Source organism: Grammomys surdaster, unplaced genomic scaffold (assembly GCF_004785775.1).
Source record: "Grammomys surdaster isolate TR1022 unplaced genomic scaffold, NIH_TR_1.0 1065, whole genome shotgun sequence".
Lineage (NCBI taxonomy): Eukaryota > Metazoa > Chordata > Mammalia > Rodentia > Muridae > Grammomys > Grammomys surdaster.
The window spans coordinates 677,685-696,056 of record NW_021605484.1 but is presented as its reverse complement, the minus strand read 5'-3'; positions in this window follow the sequence as shown (position 1 = coordinate 696,056).

Here is an 18,372-nt window from a genome sequence, read left to right as displayed (position 1 = left end):
AAACTGCAGAGCTCCCTGGCTCAGAAACCGGGGTTGCTATACTGGCAGATAGTGAATCAATTTCAGTTCCTACAGAATTCTTTTTAATTAATCACTCAATAACTTTGGCTTCTTTAATGATGGCAATAGTTATTTGTTCACTCTGCTGCCAGCTTTCTTACTCAACTTAACCTTGATCTTTGTAGTTTTCATTTTTAAGATTACTTATTGACACAAAACAGCATTTCCCTAAAAATTGCTTGCATACTAAGAACTCTAATTAAACTCACAAAACCCAAACTGCCTCACAAGTTGCATTCAAATAAATAGTCAATGTTTAGGAACATGAATGAAAAGCAATTTAACATTTTACTGCAGCCTTTTGATCAACTCTCAATGGGGAGAAGGGTTATTCATCCTACACCACATAAATAGCAGCTGCCCTCCAAACCCTCTAGACTTTCCAACTTGTGTGTTCTGTGAATCACTCTGCCTTTACTCTGCTTCTCCTCATCCATCATGCCACACTTTTAACATTTTGTGGGTGAGAATTGAATGAAATCTAAGAAACACAAAAGGCATGGTATTTGTACAAATGGCTTGGAATTCTTTTGTACAGAAGATTTAACAGGTCTACTATTAGTTTTAGTTATTTTATGGTAGAACAGCTTTCTAATCAGTGACTTTGCAGGGATATATATATATATATATAATAAAAGTATGTTGTGGGTTAGTTTTGATTTGAAAAACTTGCAAACTTGCTCTGGAATGTGCCTTGAATTTCATTCTATTGGAGAGCAAATAGTTATCATTTTGGTAAGGTCCAACTAACGAATTGTTTCTTTTATAATGTAGGCTTTAAATGTATTATCATAAAAAGGCAATATCAGAACTAATATTACCTGTCCTTATGATCCTCCTGATTCATCCTTCCAGGTACTGGGAGTACATGCATTAACCACAAATCTCAGTCCCTCTTTTATTATGTATATCAGAACTTTTCATCTTCTTTTCCCACCAGTTAGGATGACTAGAAGTTTATTGATTGTATTCACATTTGTAACAAAATACTTTGTATTTCAAGCTTTATTAAAATACAATTTCTTGTATTTGATTGTATTTATTTGCATCTATTTTTATCTTTCTCTCTGTTTCTTTTCTGCTTAAAATCTCTCTCTCTTTTTCTTGTTTAAAATTAGGTACATACCTGGGAGGTAAGAGATGCTCAGGACTCAAAGAGAGGGACCTTAGATGGAATGCCCAACAATGGGGAGAGGGAACTTTTAGAGTCCACCTCCAGTAGAATGACATGGCATCAAGTGGAGGGATGGGGTTGCCATTCCACAGTCAAAAACTGGCCCAGAACTGTTACTGTCTAAAAGAACTACAGGCAGAAAAATGGACAAGAGACTGAGGGAAAGGAGGTCCATTGACCAACCCAACTTGGTGTCTATCTTGGGGGAGGCCCCAAGGCCTGACAGTATTACTGATGCTATGGTATGATTATACACAGGAGCCTAGCATGGCTGCCCTCTGCGAGGCCCACGAAGCAGCTGACTGAGACAGATATTTACACCCAATTTAGGGAAAGGCTGCAAGAAGGTAGGAGGAGGGCTACCCCATAGGAAGACCAGCAATCTCAACAAACTTGAACCCTTGAGATCTCTCAGACACTGAGCCACCAACCAGGCATCATGCACCAGCTGATATGAAGCCCCCGACACATATACTGTAGAAGACTGCCTGATCTGGCCTCAGTGGGGGGAGATGCACCCAACCTTCTAGAGACTTGAGGCCTCAGTGAATGGAGAGGTGGGAGTGGGGTGGGTGGGGACATGCTCTTGGAGATGAGGAAGGAGGAATGGGATGAGGAACTGTCAGAGGGCAGACCAAGAGGGGGATAATGACTGGACTATAAAAAAAGAATTGAAGAAATATTAAATATATTAATAAAATTTAGATATATTAGTGATTTATCCATCAGTTACTGAAAATATTAATGTCTCCAAGTGAATACTGAATTTTGTTATTTCGTTTCTTAGTTATATCAAATTTGCCTCATTGTATTCTTGTATGTAAACACTAAAGATGCTGGGATTATTAATAAATTTAACCTTTATGATTATGTAGCAACTTTCTTTGTTATTGGCATTTTTGTCTGTTCTACTTTTTCTGATATTAATATATTTAATCAAGTGTCCTCTTCATTACTGTTAGCATGGTATAACTTTCTGTATTCTTTCATTTTGGGTCTCTGTTTATTCTTTATTTTTTATGTATATGTGTGTTATGCCTGTATTCATACATATTTACCACGTGAGCCTAGTGATTTAAGGAGGCAGAAGAGGATATAAATGTCCCCTGGACTAAGAATTATAAATTTTGGAAGAGTTGCCACCACTTTGAATACTGAACCAACTCTCTATCCCTCTTGTGTGTTTTTAATAGTGGTCATCGTATGGGAAGGGAGACCCTTGGTCCTGTCAAGACTTGATGCCCCAGTGTAGTGAAATGCTAGGGTGATGCGGCAGGAGTGGGTGGGTAGGCAGGTAGAGGAGCACCCTTATAGAAGCAGGGAGAGAGGAATGGTGTAGGGGGTTTGAGGAGGGGAAATTGAGAAAGGGGATAACATTTGAAATGTAAATAAATAAAATATCCAATAAAAAGAAAAACAAACAAAGCATACAAAAAATAGTGGTCATGCATAATATCTCAAGTTCTCAAAAAATCTTGTCATTTATTTAAAATATTAAAACAGCATTTAAAGTCATTGTTTTTAAAATAATATTATCTATTGTACAGTTTATTGCAAAAGGCTTCTTTCATAATTTTTTATAGTTTTAGCCTCTCTCTCTCTCTCTCTCTCTCTCTCTCTCTCTCTCTCTCTCTCTCTCTCTCTCTCTCTCTCTCCTATTAAGTCATCTGCTTACTTCCCTCCATTGGAAGTCTTTCTAGGTACAGGCCATGGCTGATACAAGCTCCATATCTCCCGTTGCTAGGAGTCTTAGCAAGGGCCACCCTCATAGATTCCTGGGAGTTTTCATTGTCCTGGGTTTCTAGTTCATCCCAGAAATGCTCCCCCATCCAGTTATCTCTTCTAGTATTCCCTCCCTCGATCCTCCTCCTTTCTCATTCCCTGTGTTCCTATCTTGACTCCATTCCCCAACCAGTCCTGTCCATCCACACACCCCCGATTAGAATGTATTTTACCTTCTCTGTGAGAGTCAAGTTTACCCCCATGGGCATTCCTTGTTACATAGCTTCTTTGGGCCTGTAGTTTGTAACATAGTTATTCTGTACTTTATGGGTAATATCCACTTACAAGTGAGTACATACATGCATGACTTTTGGGGTCTGGGCTACCACACTCAGGATGATATTCTCAAGTTCTATTCATTTGCCTGCAATACTCACGTTGTCTTTATTTTTAATAGCTGAATAGCATTTAAATTGTGCATATGTACCACATTTTTTAAAATCCATTCTTCAGTCGAGGGAGATCTAGGTTGTTTCTAGTTTCTGGCTATTATGAATAAAGCTACTATGAATATGGTTGAGCAAATGTCCCTGTGATATAGTGGAGCATATGGGTATGCAGGCAGAGTTATGGGCTAGAAAATGGAGCCGAGGGGACAGGGTGCAGCTTATTTGTGTTGGGTGTGCCTTAACGGGGCATAGCAACCAAGAGCTTGGGAGTCAGAGGAAATGGAGAACAGATGCCAAGGTCCAGTCTACTATGGTTGGGTGTGGTTTAAGGGAACTTTGTAGGCAGCAGTTTGGGGAGACAGGGTTTTTTGTTCAACCAGGACTCTGGAAATGCAGGCAGATTTGTGGGGCAGAAAATGGAGCATGGAGCATGGGAGACAGGTCACAGCTCACTGGTGCTGGGCTTGCCCCAGGGTGACTAGGCAAACAATGGTGTGAGAGGCAGGTGTCCAACCTGTCTGTCCCTGGTGTTAGCAGGCCTTGAGGAATGCAGGCAGAGTTATGTTTGATGATTTTTTTAATATTTCAAATATCACCTGCCATTCACTTCTTGTTTATGTGCTTTTTAATTTATTGGTTTGTATGTGTATTTGAGTCTGAGTATATGCAGTTTTGCATATGTATGAGTTTATATGTGTGTATGTATGGTAGTGCACATCTGGTTATATGTGTGGAGGTCCAAATTTGAGGTTAAGAAGATGCCTTCTTTGATCAAATTCCATCTTATTCCTTGAGGTAGCTCCACTTAGTTGAACTCAGGAGTTCACTAATTTTCTAGACTGGTATGTTCTGGGAATTGCTTTCACTTCTCTGTCTTACAGCAGAGAGGGCAGGGGCTGGAAATTGTTGGGGCTCTGATACTCATTGATTCATCTCTCCAAACATTATATGCTCTTTGATGAGAAGAACATTTATCTTCCTATCTCTACTATATAATCAAGAGTCATGCATACGACTTTTTAAAACAAAATTTCTGAAACTTGAATGGAATGTATTTGAATATATTGCTTTGATTTTTGTTGATTTTGTTGTTGTTTCCTTGTCTTTGGTGATCTCTGAGCTTCCTGAATTCATGATTTGGAATAAATCATTTATTTTTTTTAATTTTTTTATTGGAGGTTTTATTTACATTTCATATGTTGTCCCCTTACCCCATCCCCCACCCACCCAGAAACCCCCATCCCCTCACCCCTCCTCCTTCTTCTCTGTGGATGTAACCTCTATCTACCCCCCAACTCCCACCTCCCCACCCTCAAAATTCCCACCCCCTGGGGCGTCCAGCCTTCATGAGGTCAAGGTTGTCTTCTTCCACCTATGCCCAGCAGGGCCCTCCACTCTTACATGTACAGCTGAAGCCCTGGATCCCTCCCTAAGTGCTCCCAGGCTGGTGGTTTAGACCTTGGGAGCTGTGGTTGGTTGGTATTGTTGCTCTCCTCATGGTGCCTCAAATCCTTTCAGCTCTTTCAGTCTTCACTCTAACTCCTCCATTGAGAACCCCATTATCAGTTCAATGGCTAGTTGTGAGCATCTGCCTCTGAATATGTCAGACTCATGCAGACCTCTGAGGAGACATCCATATCAGGCTCTTATCAGCATGCACTTCCTGACTTCCACATCAGCATCTACCTTTGGTGACTGCACAAGGGATGGTAATCAGGTGGAATGGTCTTCAGATGGCCCCTCCTTCAGTTTCTGTCCCTCACTTTGTCTCCATATTTGCTCCCTTGAGTATTTTGTTGCTCCTTCTAAGAAGAACTCAATCACCCCCACTTGGTCTTCCTTCTTTATGAGCTTCATGTGGCCCGTGAGTTGCATCTTGGGCATTTCAAGGTTCTGGGCTAATATCCAATAATCAGTGAGTGAATACCATGTGTGTTCTTTTGTGATTGGCTTACTTCACTCAGGATGATAATTTCTAGTTCCATCCATTTACCTAGGAACCTCTCGAATTCATTGTTTTTAATAGCTGAGTAATACTCCATTGTGTAAATATACCACATTTTTTTGAATCCATTCCTCAGTTGAAGGACATCTGGGTTCTTTCCAGCTCCTGGCTACTATACATAAGGCTGCTATGAACATAGTTGAGCATATGTCCTTGTTATATGTTCGAGCATCTCCTGGGTATATGCCTAGGAGTGGTATAGCTGGATCCTCAGGTAATGCTATGTCCAATTTTCTGAGGAACCGCCATGCTGATTTCCAAAGTGGTTGCACCATCTTTGAGTCCCGCCAACAATGGAGAAGTGTTCCTCTTTCTCCACATGCTTGCCAGCATCTACTATCACCTGAGTTTTTAATCTTAGCCATTCTGACTGGTGTGAGATGGAATCTCAGGGTTGTTTTGATTTGCATTTCCCTGACGACTAAGGATGCTGAACATCTCTTTAGGTGCTTCTCGGCCATTCAAGTTTCTTCCGTTGAAAATTCTTTGTTAAGCTCTATACCCCATTTTTTAATAGGGTAATTTGGTTGTCTGGAGTCTAATTTCTTGAGTTCTTTGTATATATTGGATATTAGCCCTCTATCAGATGAAGGATTGGTAAAGAACTTTTCCCAATTTGTTGGTTGTCGTTTTGTCCTATTGACAGTGTACTTTGCCTTACAGAAACTTTGCAATTTTATGAAGTCCCATTTGTCAATTCTTGATCTTAGAGCATATGCCATTGGTGTTCTGTTCAGGAAGTTTTCCCCTGTGCCCAAGTATTCGAGGCTCTTCCCCACCTTCTCTTCTAGTAGTTTCAGTGTATCTGGTTTTATGTGGAGGTCCTTTATCCACTTAGATTTGAGCTTTGTACAAGGAAGAGAAGAATTGATCAATTTTCATTCTTCTACATGTTGTCCTCCAGTTGAACCAGCACCATTTGTTCAAAATGCTGTCCTTTAACCACTCAGTTTTAGATCCTTTGTCAAAGATCAAGTGACCATAGGAGTGTGGGTTCATTTCTGGGTCTTCAATTCTATTCCATTGATCTTCCTGCCTGTCTCTGTACCAATACCAGGTAGTTTTTATCACTATTGCTCTGTAGTACAGCTTGAGGTCAGGGATGGTGATTCCTCCAGAAGTTCTTTTATTGTTGAGAATAGTTTTCGCTATCCTGGGCTTTTTGTTATTCCATATGAATTTGAGAATTTCCTTTTCTAACTCTGTGAAGAATTGAGTTGGGATTTTAATGGGGATTGCATTGAATCTGTAGATTGCTTTTGGCAAGATGGTCATTTTTATTATATTAATCCTGCCAATCCATGAGCATGGGAGATCTTTCCATCTTCTGAGATCTTCTTCGATTTCTTTCTTCAGACTTTAAGTTCTTGTCATACAGGTCTTTCACTTGCTTGGTTAGATTCACACCAAGGTATTTTATACTATTTGCAACTATTGTGAAGGGCGTAATTTCCCTAATTTCTTTTTCAGTCTGTTTATCTTTCATGTAGAAGAAGGCTACTGATTTGTTTGAGTTGATTTTATAACCAGCCACTTTGCTGAAGTTGTTTATCAGGTTTAGGAGTTCTCTGGTGGAAGTTTGGGGGTCACTAAAGTATACTACCATATCATCTGCAAATAGTGATATTTTGACTTCTTCCTTTCCGATTTGTATCTCTCTGACTTCTTTTTGTTGTCTAATTGCTCTGGCTAGGACTTCCAGTACTATATTGAATAGGAAGGGGGAGAGTGGGCAGCCTTGTCTAGTCCCTGATCTTAGTGGGATTGCTTCAAGTTTCTCTCCATTTAGTTTGATATTGGCTACTGGTTTGCTGTAAATTGCTTTTACTATGTCTAGGTAGGGGCCTTGAATTCCTGATCTTTCCAAGACTTTTATCATGAAGGGATGTTGAATTTTGTCAAATGCTTTCTCAGCATCTAGTGAGATGATCATGTGGTTTTTTTCTTTATGTTTGTTTATACAATAGATTACATTGATGAATTTCTGAATATTGAACCATCCCTGCATTCCTGGGATAAAACCTACTTGATCATGATGGATGATTGTTTTGATGTGGTCTTGGATTCGGTTTGCTAGAGTTTTATTCAGTATTTTTGCATCGATGTTCATAAGGGAGATTGGTCTGAAGTTCTCTTTCTTTGTAGGGTCCTTGTGGGTTTTGGGTATGAGTGTAATTGTAGCTTCATAGAACGAATTGGGTAGTGTTCCTTCTGTTTCTATTTTGTGGAATAGTTTGAAGAGAATTGGTATTAGGTCTTCCTTGAAGGTCTGATAGAACTCAGCACTAAAACCATCTGGTCCTGGGCTTTTTTTAGTGGGGAGACTTTTAATGACTGCTGCTATTTCCTTAGGGGTTATGGGACTATTTAGATGGTTTATCTGCTCTTGGTTTAACTTTGCTACCTGGTATCTGTCTAGGAAATTGTCCATTTCATCCAGGTTTTCCAGTTTTGTTGAGTATAGGCCTTTGTAGTAGGATCTGATGATTTTTTGAATTTCTTCAGTTTCTGTTGTTATGTCTCCCTTTTCAGTTCTGATTTTATTAATTTGGATACTGTCTCTGTGCCGTCTGGTTAATCTGGCTACGGGTTTATCTATCTTGATTTTCTCAAAGAACCAGCTCCTGGTTTTATTGATATTTTGTATTGTTCTTTCTGTTTCTATTTGGTTGATTTCAGCCCTGAGTTTGATTATTTCCTGCCTTCTACTCCTCTGAGTGTACTCGCTTCTTTTTGTTCTAGAGCTTTTAGTTGTGCAGTCAAGTTGTTAGTGTGTGCTCTTTCCAGTTTCTTTTTGTAGGCACTTAGAGCTATGAGTTTTCCTCTTATCACTGCCTTCATGGAGTCCCACAAGTTTTGGTATGATGTGTCCTTATTTTCATTGAATTCTAAAAAGTCTTTAATTTCTTTCTTTATTTCTTCCTTGACCATGTCATCATTGAGTAGAGAGTTGTTCAGTTTCCATGTGCATGTGGGTTTTCCATTGGTTTTGTCATTATTAAAGACCAGTCTTAGTTCGTGGTGATCTGATAAGATGCAAGGGATTATTTCAATCTTTTTGTATCTGTAGAGGCCTGTTTTGTGACCAATTATATGATCTATTTTGGAGAAGGTACCATGAGGTCCTGAGAAAAAGGTATATTCTTTTGTTTTAGGATGAAATGTTCTATAGATGTCTGTTAAGTCCATTTGATTCATAACTTCTGTTAATTTCAAAGTGTCTTGGATTAGTTTCTGTTTCCATGATCTGTCCATTGCTGAGAGTGGGGTGTTGAAATTCCCCACTATTATTGTGTCAGCTGTAATGTGTGTTTTGAGCTTTAGTAAAGTTACTTTTATGTATGTAGGTGCCCTTGCATTTGGAGCATAGATGTTCAGAATTGAGAGTTCACCTTGGTAGATTTTTCCTTTGATGAGTATGGAGTGTCCTTCCTTATCTTTTTTGATTAATTTTGAATGGAAGTTGATTTTATTTGATATTAGAATGGCTACTCCAGCTTGTTTCTTGTGACCATTTGCTTGGAAAATTGATTTCCATCCTTTTATTCTGAAGTAGTGTGTGTCTTTGTCGCTGAGGTGCGTTTCTTGTATGCAGCAAAATTCTGGGTCCTGTTTGTGTATCCAGTCTGATAGTCTGCGTCTTTTTATTGGGGAATGAGTCCATTGATGTTAAGAGATATTAAGGAAAAATGATTGTGGCTTCCTGTTATTTTTGTTATTAGAGGTAGAATTATGCTTGTATAGCTATCTTCTTTTGGGGTTGTTGGACGATTACTTCCTTGCTTTTTCTAGGTTGTAGTTTCCCTCCTTGTGTTGGCATTTTCCATCAGTTATCCTTTGAAGTACTGGGTTTGTGAGAAGACACTGTGCAAATTTGGTTTTGTCATGGAATATCTTGGTTTCACCATCTATAGTGATTGAGAGTTTTGCTCTGTATAGTAATCTGGGCTGGCAATTGTTTTCTCTTAGGGTCTGTATGATGTCAGTCCATCCAGGCTCTTCCGGCTTTTATAGTGTCTGGTGAGAAGTCTGGTGTAATTCTTATAGGTATGCCTTTGTATGTTACTTGATCTTTTTCCCTTAGTGCTTTTAGTATTTTTTCTTTGTTTTGTGCATCTGATGTTTTTTATTATTATGTGACGGGAGGTATTTCTTTTCTGGTCTATTCTATTTGGTGTTCTGTAGGCTTCTTGTATGTTTATGGGCATCTTGTTCTTTAGGTTAGGGAAGTTGTCCTCAATAATTTTGTTGAAGATATTTACTGGTCCTTTAAGTTGAGAATCTTCATTCTCATCTATATCTATTATCCTTAGATTTGGTCTTCTCATTGTGTCCTGGATTTCCTGGATGTTTTGAGTTAGGAGTTTTTTGCATTTTGCATTTTCTTTGACAACTGTGTCAATATTTTCCACCACATCTTCTGCATTTGAGATTCTCTCTTCTATCTCTTGTATTCGGTTGGTGATGCTTGCGTCTATGACTCCTGATCTCTTTCTTAGGTTTTCTATCTCCATAGTTGTCTCCCTTTGAATTTTCTTTATTGTTTCTATTTCCATTCTCAGATCCTCAATGTTTTTTTTAATTCCTTCTTTGTGTTTTCTTGCATTTCTTTAAGGGATTTCTGTGATTCCTCTTTAAGGGCTTCTACCTGTTTACTTGTACTCTCCTGTATTTCTTTAAGGGAGTTACTTATGTCCTTCTTATAATCCTCTATCATCTATCATCATCATGAGAAGAGATTTTAATTCTGAATCCTGCTTTTCAGGTGTGATGGGGTGTCCAGGGCTTGTTATATTGGGAGAACTGGGTACTGATGATGCCAAGAAAGTTTGGTTTCTGTTGCTTATGTTCTTGCGCTTGCCTTTCACCATCTGGTTAACTCTAGTGTTACCTGCCCTCACTGTGTAAGACTGGAGTCTGCATTTCCAGTTATCTTGCTTGTTGCAGAGCTCCTCAGAGTCCAGATGTCTCTGTGGTCTTATGCTCCTAATCTTCTGTGTGGAAGAAATCCTGGGACTCAGGCCACCTCTTGGATCTGGAAATCCTTCTGCTCTGAGTGCAGTGGCTCCTAGGGTGCTCTGAGTGGAGTGGCTCCTTGATGACTCAGGATTCAGTATCTCCACAGGACAGGAGCAGACCGACTCTGTGTCTGCCCCAGCCCAAAGGACCAGGCAGGGGCAGAAGGGAAATGGAATTCCGGAGGGGCAGGGTTTGGGTAGCTGGTGTGTCCTGAATGTCCCTGGCTCCCAGATGTATCTCTGGGGCTTAGGGAGTGAGATGGAGTTCTTACTGGCTGCTCTGAGTGCAGTGGCTCTTCTAGGATGACTCAGAATTCAGTATCTCCACAGGACAGGAGCAGACCGACTCTGTGTCTGCCCCAGCCCAAAGAACCAGGCAGGGGCAGAAGGGCGGCATAAATCATTTATTTTGAAAATCTCTCTGAAAATATTTAACTACTATATTTTCTTTATTTTCCTCTTCACTATCAAATTTTTCAAAATTCTTGAGTTTTCTGTTGATTTCCTGGTTTGTTTGTGTTTTCATTTCAACTTGGTATTAGTATCAAATTACTGTCAAATTCAATAATTCTTTCTCTGGCCATTCATTTGTCAAAGGTAGTCTATTTTGTTGGAAACAATATTTTGTTAATCATTTCAGCATTTTCTAATTGTAATTTTAGCATATTTATCCTACTCTCCTCCTCCAATATCTACCCTGTCCATCTTCACCCTCCTGTACACTCAGTTTTGGCATTTCTTTTCTTTTTTTAATTGATTCCAGGTTTTGTTTCTCAGCAAGTTTTGTGAGTAGGGCCTGGAAGTTCCTGAGATCCACACTATTAAAGTAAACTGACTCTTCATCTCACATAAGCTATCAAATGCCAATATCTCCTCAATTAGTAGTGAGATTTTGCATCTACCTTCTCTTTTTCTCTGTGCTGGAGTGTCTGCACATGCTGCACACTCTTGCACAATTACTGTGAGTTCGTATGTACAACAGCTCTATTGTGTCTGGAAAATGCTGTTTCTTCAAGGTCATTTGACACATCAACTTTTACAGTCTTTCTTCCCCCTCTTCAGAAGATCCCTGAGCACTATGAGGAAGAGAATAATTTCTGAAATAGTAATTTGAACTCTACTTTCATCTTCATTGTTTCTGAGAAACTCTCTCTCTCTCTCTCTCTCTCTCTCTCTCTCTCTCTCTCTCTCTCTTTTCCTCTCTCTCTCTCTCTCTCTCCCTCTCCCTCTCCCTCTCCCACTCCCCCCTCTCTCTCTCCTGCTCCCACCACTGCCCCTTCCCTCTTCCTTCCTGCCTCCCTCTCTCTCTCTTTCCCTCTATCTCTGCTTATAGCAACCATCTCCTTACTGCTTTCATGTTTCCCATTAAAACCTCATAACTTATTAATCACTGTTATTCTAAATTCTTTAATTAGTCAAAGCTCTATGTTGTACCTGATTCTTTTCTCTTGCTTAATTTGTGTCTTCAGAATATGAATTTCCTTCTCTTCTTCACAAAGCCCTGTGTTCTACTGTTGTTATTGTGTTTGAACATTAAACATGATGCATGGAGCCTTTAGTGTGATAATTTATGCTAATGTGTCTCAAATTGAACTGGGCTTAATGTTTTGTTTATAAATGATTAGTTCCTCAATTGCCTTTGTTATTTAGTTTCTTTGAGTTTGTCATCTCTGTGTACTTCTCAGCAATTCTGTATACTGTAACTTTTTTAGCTGTAACTTAGTCTTGCAAAAAGTGTACTGCAGGCTTATTAGAATTCTAAGATGCAGGGAGATTACAGCCTTTACGATATTTCACATAAATAGCAATTCTTCAGTGAAGTTATGCCTTTGGCCTCTGATCTACATTAGTGTTTCCTTTTTAACAAGTTCCCATTCCTTTTTAGTGGAACTAAAAGCCTAAGTGAGGGACTGGGGTGAGAGAAATGTCATTCTTCTGGATTTATTCTAATACCTTTTCCTTTGAAGAGTGGCCTTTCTTAAGGCCAATGATAGAGATATATGGCATTGTCACTTTCTTTTATTTCTATCCAGACCATTGTAGGAATTCTCTTGGCTATTCAATATGACAAAACAGTGAAGTTCAGTTTCTGGATATGAATCATATGAGTACATGCAAGGCCACACTAAAATTATGATTAACACTTGTTTCTCCTCTTCCCATTTATATAATACCAAGTGGTCAATCCTAAACACACACACACACACACACACACACACACACACATACACACACACATTCACACACTCACACACACACAAGCAACACTGAATAGACTCAGCAGGTTACATGTATATATTTATTTACTTATATGTGTAATAATTATAACTAAAGAAAAAGACACTATGAATTTGAGGGGAGCCAGGGTAGGGAACATGGGGTAGATTCGAGGAGGAGAAAGAGGTAGGGAAGTATAATTATGCAATTATATACATATACATTCATATATATATATGTATGTATATATGTGATTTTTTATTTTATGTATATGTGTGTTGTGCCTGTGAAAATTTGTGCACAATATGAATGCCTGGTAGATATCAAGGCTAGAATAGGCCATTGGATCCCTTGGAGGTAGAATTCTAGGCAATTGTGAGCTGCCCAACATGGGCTCTGGAAATTGATCATAGGTCCTCGAGAAGAGCAGCAAGCATTATTAACCACTATGCAACCTTTCCACCTACTCATTATATTTTAACTAAGTTTTAAAATAGTTGTTTAAGGTTTATGGTTTACAAATATCTGCAACTTAGTTATGAAGAGAAGATATGTATACAAGCATTTATACTATAATATAAAAATATTTTGTGTTAGCACAAAAGAGTTTAAGAGACATGTACTAATAGCAGCTTTATTTATTATAGCCAGAAAATGGAAGAAACCCAGATGTCCCTCAACTGAAGAATGGATACAGAAAATGTAGTAAATCTAAACAATGGAACACTATTCAGCTATTAAAAACAAGGACATCATGAATTTCACAGGCAAATGGATGGAATTAGAAAATATCATCTTGAGTGAGGTAACCCAGAATGAAAAAGATGTGCACAGTATGTACTTGCTGATAAGTGTATGTTAGCCAAAAAATTCAGAATACCCATGATATACCCCATAAACACAAAGACATTAAATAAGAAGGAAGGCCTAAGTGAGGATGTTTGAATCCCACTTAGAAGTGGAAACAAAATCATCATGGGAGGTAGAGAGAGGGAAGGACCTGGGTCAGTGATGGGAGGGCAAGGGAAATAGGGATTCAGGATTAGACATGGGGAGACACAGGAGAGAGACTCAGAGGAGCAGCAGAATGAATGGAAATATGTAGCTGCCCGGGGTTGGTGCTTGGTGGTTGGGAAAATCTTTAGGAAGTCCCAGAGACCTAGGGTGAGGGAGGTTCCTAGGAATCAATGCAGATGACCTTAGCCAAAATGCCTGATGGTGGGCATGTGGAACCTAAACAGACCATCACCAGTAGCCAGACAGGATCCCCAGTGGAGGGAAGAGGACACCAACCCAATTACAAAACCATTGACCCACAATGTTTTTAGTATATTAAAAAAAATAAGTGATGCCGATTGCCTGAGTTTATAACAATGTCTTCTATTTCATGGGGTCTACCTGTCTGTTTTCATGTGAATATCATACTAAATTTATTACCATAGATCTATAGGATAACTGAAAATCAATTATGATTATACTTGCAGCCTTGTTCATTTTGATCAGGATTGCTTTGGCTATATTGAATCTTTCACATTTTCATATGAATTTTGAAAATATATTTTTTAATCCTGTAAAGAATATAATTGAAATTTTAAATAGTATTGTGTGGATTCTGTCAATTGTGTCTGGTGATGTATCAGTTTTCATGGCACTAATTCTGTTGATCAGAATCATACAAGTCATTTTTTTTTGGTAGTGTCTTCAGTTTCTTTTTGGGGGATTTTAAGAGTCATAGCAAAGGTCTTTTACATTATCAGTTCACTTTATTCCTAGATACTTTTTAAGGTTTATTTATTTTATGTGTATGAGTGTATTGTTTGTACCATGTACATGCTTGGTACCCATGAATGCCAGAAGTTGATGATACTTCCGTTGGAACTGGAATTACAGATGGTTGACAGTATAAGTCTTTATTATCACGTCAGCCTTACTGTCCTGTATTAGTTTATGTTCTTCATTTTCTTTTGTTTTAATTTTGGTATGTCAAACAATACATTCACATGTATATATTTATATATATATAGAACATATGTGTATGTGTAGAACTTGATATTCCTTTTAAATTTTCCAACTAAATGAATGTGTCTTAAAAATATACCCTAACGATTCTCCTTGTTTCATTGCTATCTCTAGGAAACTTCCACTTTTCATGTCAACTTTGAAAAATTGGACTTTTCATCTCTGTTAGTTATCTGAACATTTTTTGAATCCTATTAATCTTTCCCAAGAATCACCCTTTTGATTCATTTTTTTTTTTTGTAGTATAGCTATTGGTTCTAATGACTTAGTTTTTGTCCTTATCTCTATGTGCTGATTTTCAGTTTGATTTGTTCATGTTTACCTCAGATTTTGACTTAAATCAAGGTAATTATTTGGAATCTGTCTGATTTTTGAATGAATTTTTGTGTGAACACATTTGTGTGTGTGTGTGTGTGTGTTTCTGTGTGTGTGTGTGTGTTTGTGTGTATGTGTTTCTGTGTGTGTGTATGTGTGTGTGTGTATGTTTGTATGTGTTTCTGTGTGTGTGTGTGTATGTGTGTATGTGTTTCTGTGTGTGTGTGTGTGTTTGTGTGTGTGTAGCATAGGGTATATGTGATGATGCATGCATATGTAGGTCAGAGTATGAAATATATAATTTGATGGCTTCCTAGATGTAGAGATTTTGTCGGCTCTGATGTTATTATGGTGGCTTTATTTTGATATGTGATTTGGTGCTTTTTTCTTATAGGCTTTGATATTCTTTAGTTTTGAAAAAAAATTGTCTCAACTATTATGGTATGGAACGTTTTGTTGCTGTTCATGTCTGCTTGACATTCTAAATGACCAGTGTCTAAAAGTCCAACTCCCTCCTTAGATTTGCAAGACTGTTAAGATTTTACTAAATACAGTTTTAATACCTTTCATTCATATTCCATGTTTATAATGATCATTAGGTTTTATTGATTCTTTTTTACAGTTTTGGAGATAGTACTCAAGGCCTCTCCCAAGTTAGCTAACCACTCTACCACAGAAGCACATCCTCACCTCCATTATTTGAATTTCAGTGGTTTTACTGAGGGATAAGGGACATAGTACAAACTATAGATGATGAAGTTACATATTTTTATATTATCTATTAAAATGCCTACACACACATCACCACAACCAAGAGAGTCCCATAATCATTCACTGTATTCATTTTCACTTTTTGTGCTCCCTTCCCTTCTCCCATTCTTAAACTTCTTTCCCCATCATGGCAATCTTTTTCTGTTTTTCAAATTATTTTCTGTTGTATGGGTTTTGTGTAAATAAAATAGAACAGTGCAGCCTTGTGGTTGGCTTTTTTCTTTCAGCAAGTTTGTCTTGAAATTTATCCATGTCGTAACTATCCATAGAACATTTATGAGGTTTTTTTTTTTTGCTACATGTGCATTTTATCATATTAATATACTATGGATTATCATTTTTCTATTGATACATATTGGTAATTTATAGCTTATGAAAATGTTGAATGAAACTTCTTTGAATATTCATTGAAGCGATATTGTGAGGAAATGGGCATTTCTTTCTGTTGGGTAAATACTTGGGAATGGAGTAATTGAATTACAAGGTAGATGTCTTTCACTTCCAAAACCTGCCAAACTGTTTTCTAAAGTTGTAGATTTTTACATTCCAGCTACTAGTGTATGAAAATTCTTCACATCCTCTGGAAAACTCAGTATGGACAGCATTTTACATTTTAACTATTCTAACAGATGTCATATGCCATCTCATTATAGCTTTAAATTGCGTTTTTCAAGTAACTGATATTGTCTACCATTAAGGTAATTGGCCAACTGTACAATTGGCCAACTGTACAGATTCTTTAGTGACTTATCTTATTATTTTTAATAAAACCAATATTAATATTTCTTGTTTGTACTAAATCAATTTGGTATATTTTTAGGATTTTGTAACTTTTATAAAATAAAAAGCAACTACATTACTATAAAATCAAGGCCAGAACCTATGAAGGCAAATATTCCTAAGTGGATTAAAAATGCAATTTTCCTGAATATGGTCACTATATTTTATACCTATGCACTTAATTTCCCATGACAGTGTCATCTGTAAAGATTTATTTACATAGGATATTTGGCTATATATTAATGAACATGTCACATTTCTTTTTGTATCCTTTGGATTTTTTTAAAGTGGATTGTTTGTTTCCTACTTACTGAGTTATACTTAGCATTACATATTCTGAATTAATGTCTCCTATAAGTTATATGGTTTGTAAATTTTTTCCTAAACTGCAGCCAGTGTTTTCATTTTTTTGGAAGTTTTGCAGAACTGAGATTCTTTTCAAAGCCTGACATGTCAGTTTAATTATTTATAGATTATGCCACTGGATATGTACCTAAAATTTTTTACCTTAATCGAAAATTCTCCCTTTGGCATTGTCTTCTGGAAGTTATATACTTTTGAATTTTAAATAGAACTATGGTCCATTTGAGTTCTTTTTTATTATACAATAATAATATAGATATATAGAAATAATTATCAATTAAAATACTACCACATTTCCAAATACTTAGCTTTGACACACATGTTTGCAACATAGCCTGAAAACATTATAAATGTACTAATTCATTCTCATTATAGTTTTCCTTTTGAAAATTCCACTGAATTTTCTCCATAAACAGCTGTGACATCTGTGAACAATTTTTTTTTAATTTGATGCTTTTTATTCTGGCCTACCTATATTGCCAAGGACTGCTGGTGCAATGTTAAATAGAAGTGAGAGTGAATGTGAGTGTGGTGGTCCATTACAGAGGGAGTGGCAGAGGAATTGTCAATTTGAAGCTAGGATGAGCTGCTTCTCTCAGTTCACTGTACACACAGTCCTGTCCTAGCCTGCAGCTCCAAACAGCTTGGAAGAGTTAGATTTGCTGCTTGCCTCAAGTCTACTGAGCTGCCTTCAGGAGCAAAAGTCATCATGTATCTTTCCATCTCTGGACCAACAGAACTAGTCTCATCTTGCCATTGAGTAGCTAGATCTCAGTTGCAGAGGTATTTCAAGGTCTGCTATGGAAGTATGGTCAGATGTTCGGCCTGTTGAGTTGTGGACATGGACAACTACTTCAGTATCTGTTACTTAACAAAACTCACTTCTGGAAATTCACCATAAATTTGAGTTACAGACTATTTCAGATTCCACAGCTGAGATAGAGATTTACATGCTTGTTACCAGATGGAAAAGTAGTTCTCCTGGGTCCACTAGTGGAAGGTTTTGACAGAGATGTAAGAATATATTAGGTTAGAGCTAATCCCTTAGGGAGTTGAAACCTTTGGGGATTTAGCATCCGGACTGCTGTGAGAGTGTGCCATCTGATGTGGTTGTGCCTTCTCAAAATGGCTTTCCTAAATTTTGGGTTCCACTAGTATTTCACCATGTCCCACCTAAAACAGCAAGTGACCATGGGTGCTATTTCTTTCTTTAGATCCCTAAAAAATTCTTGGTACTGAGAGGATAAAAATATGAATTGTGTTATTCTAGTGCCATCTCTCATTATCAGGTTTTCATTAGGTGTGGTGATGGCTGAATATTTGGTTTGGTTTTGTTTGAGGTTTTTAAAGATAGGGTTTCTCTGTGTAGCCTTGGCTGTCCTAGAACTCACTCTATAGACCAGGCTTGCCTCTAACTCACAGAGATCCACTTTGCCTCTGCCTCTGCCTCTGCCTCTGCCTCTGCCTCTGCCTCTGCCT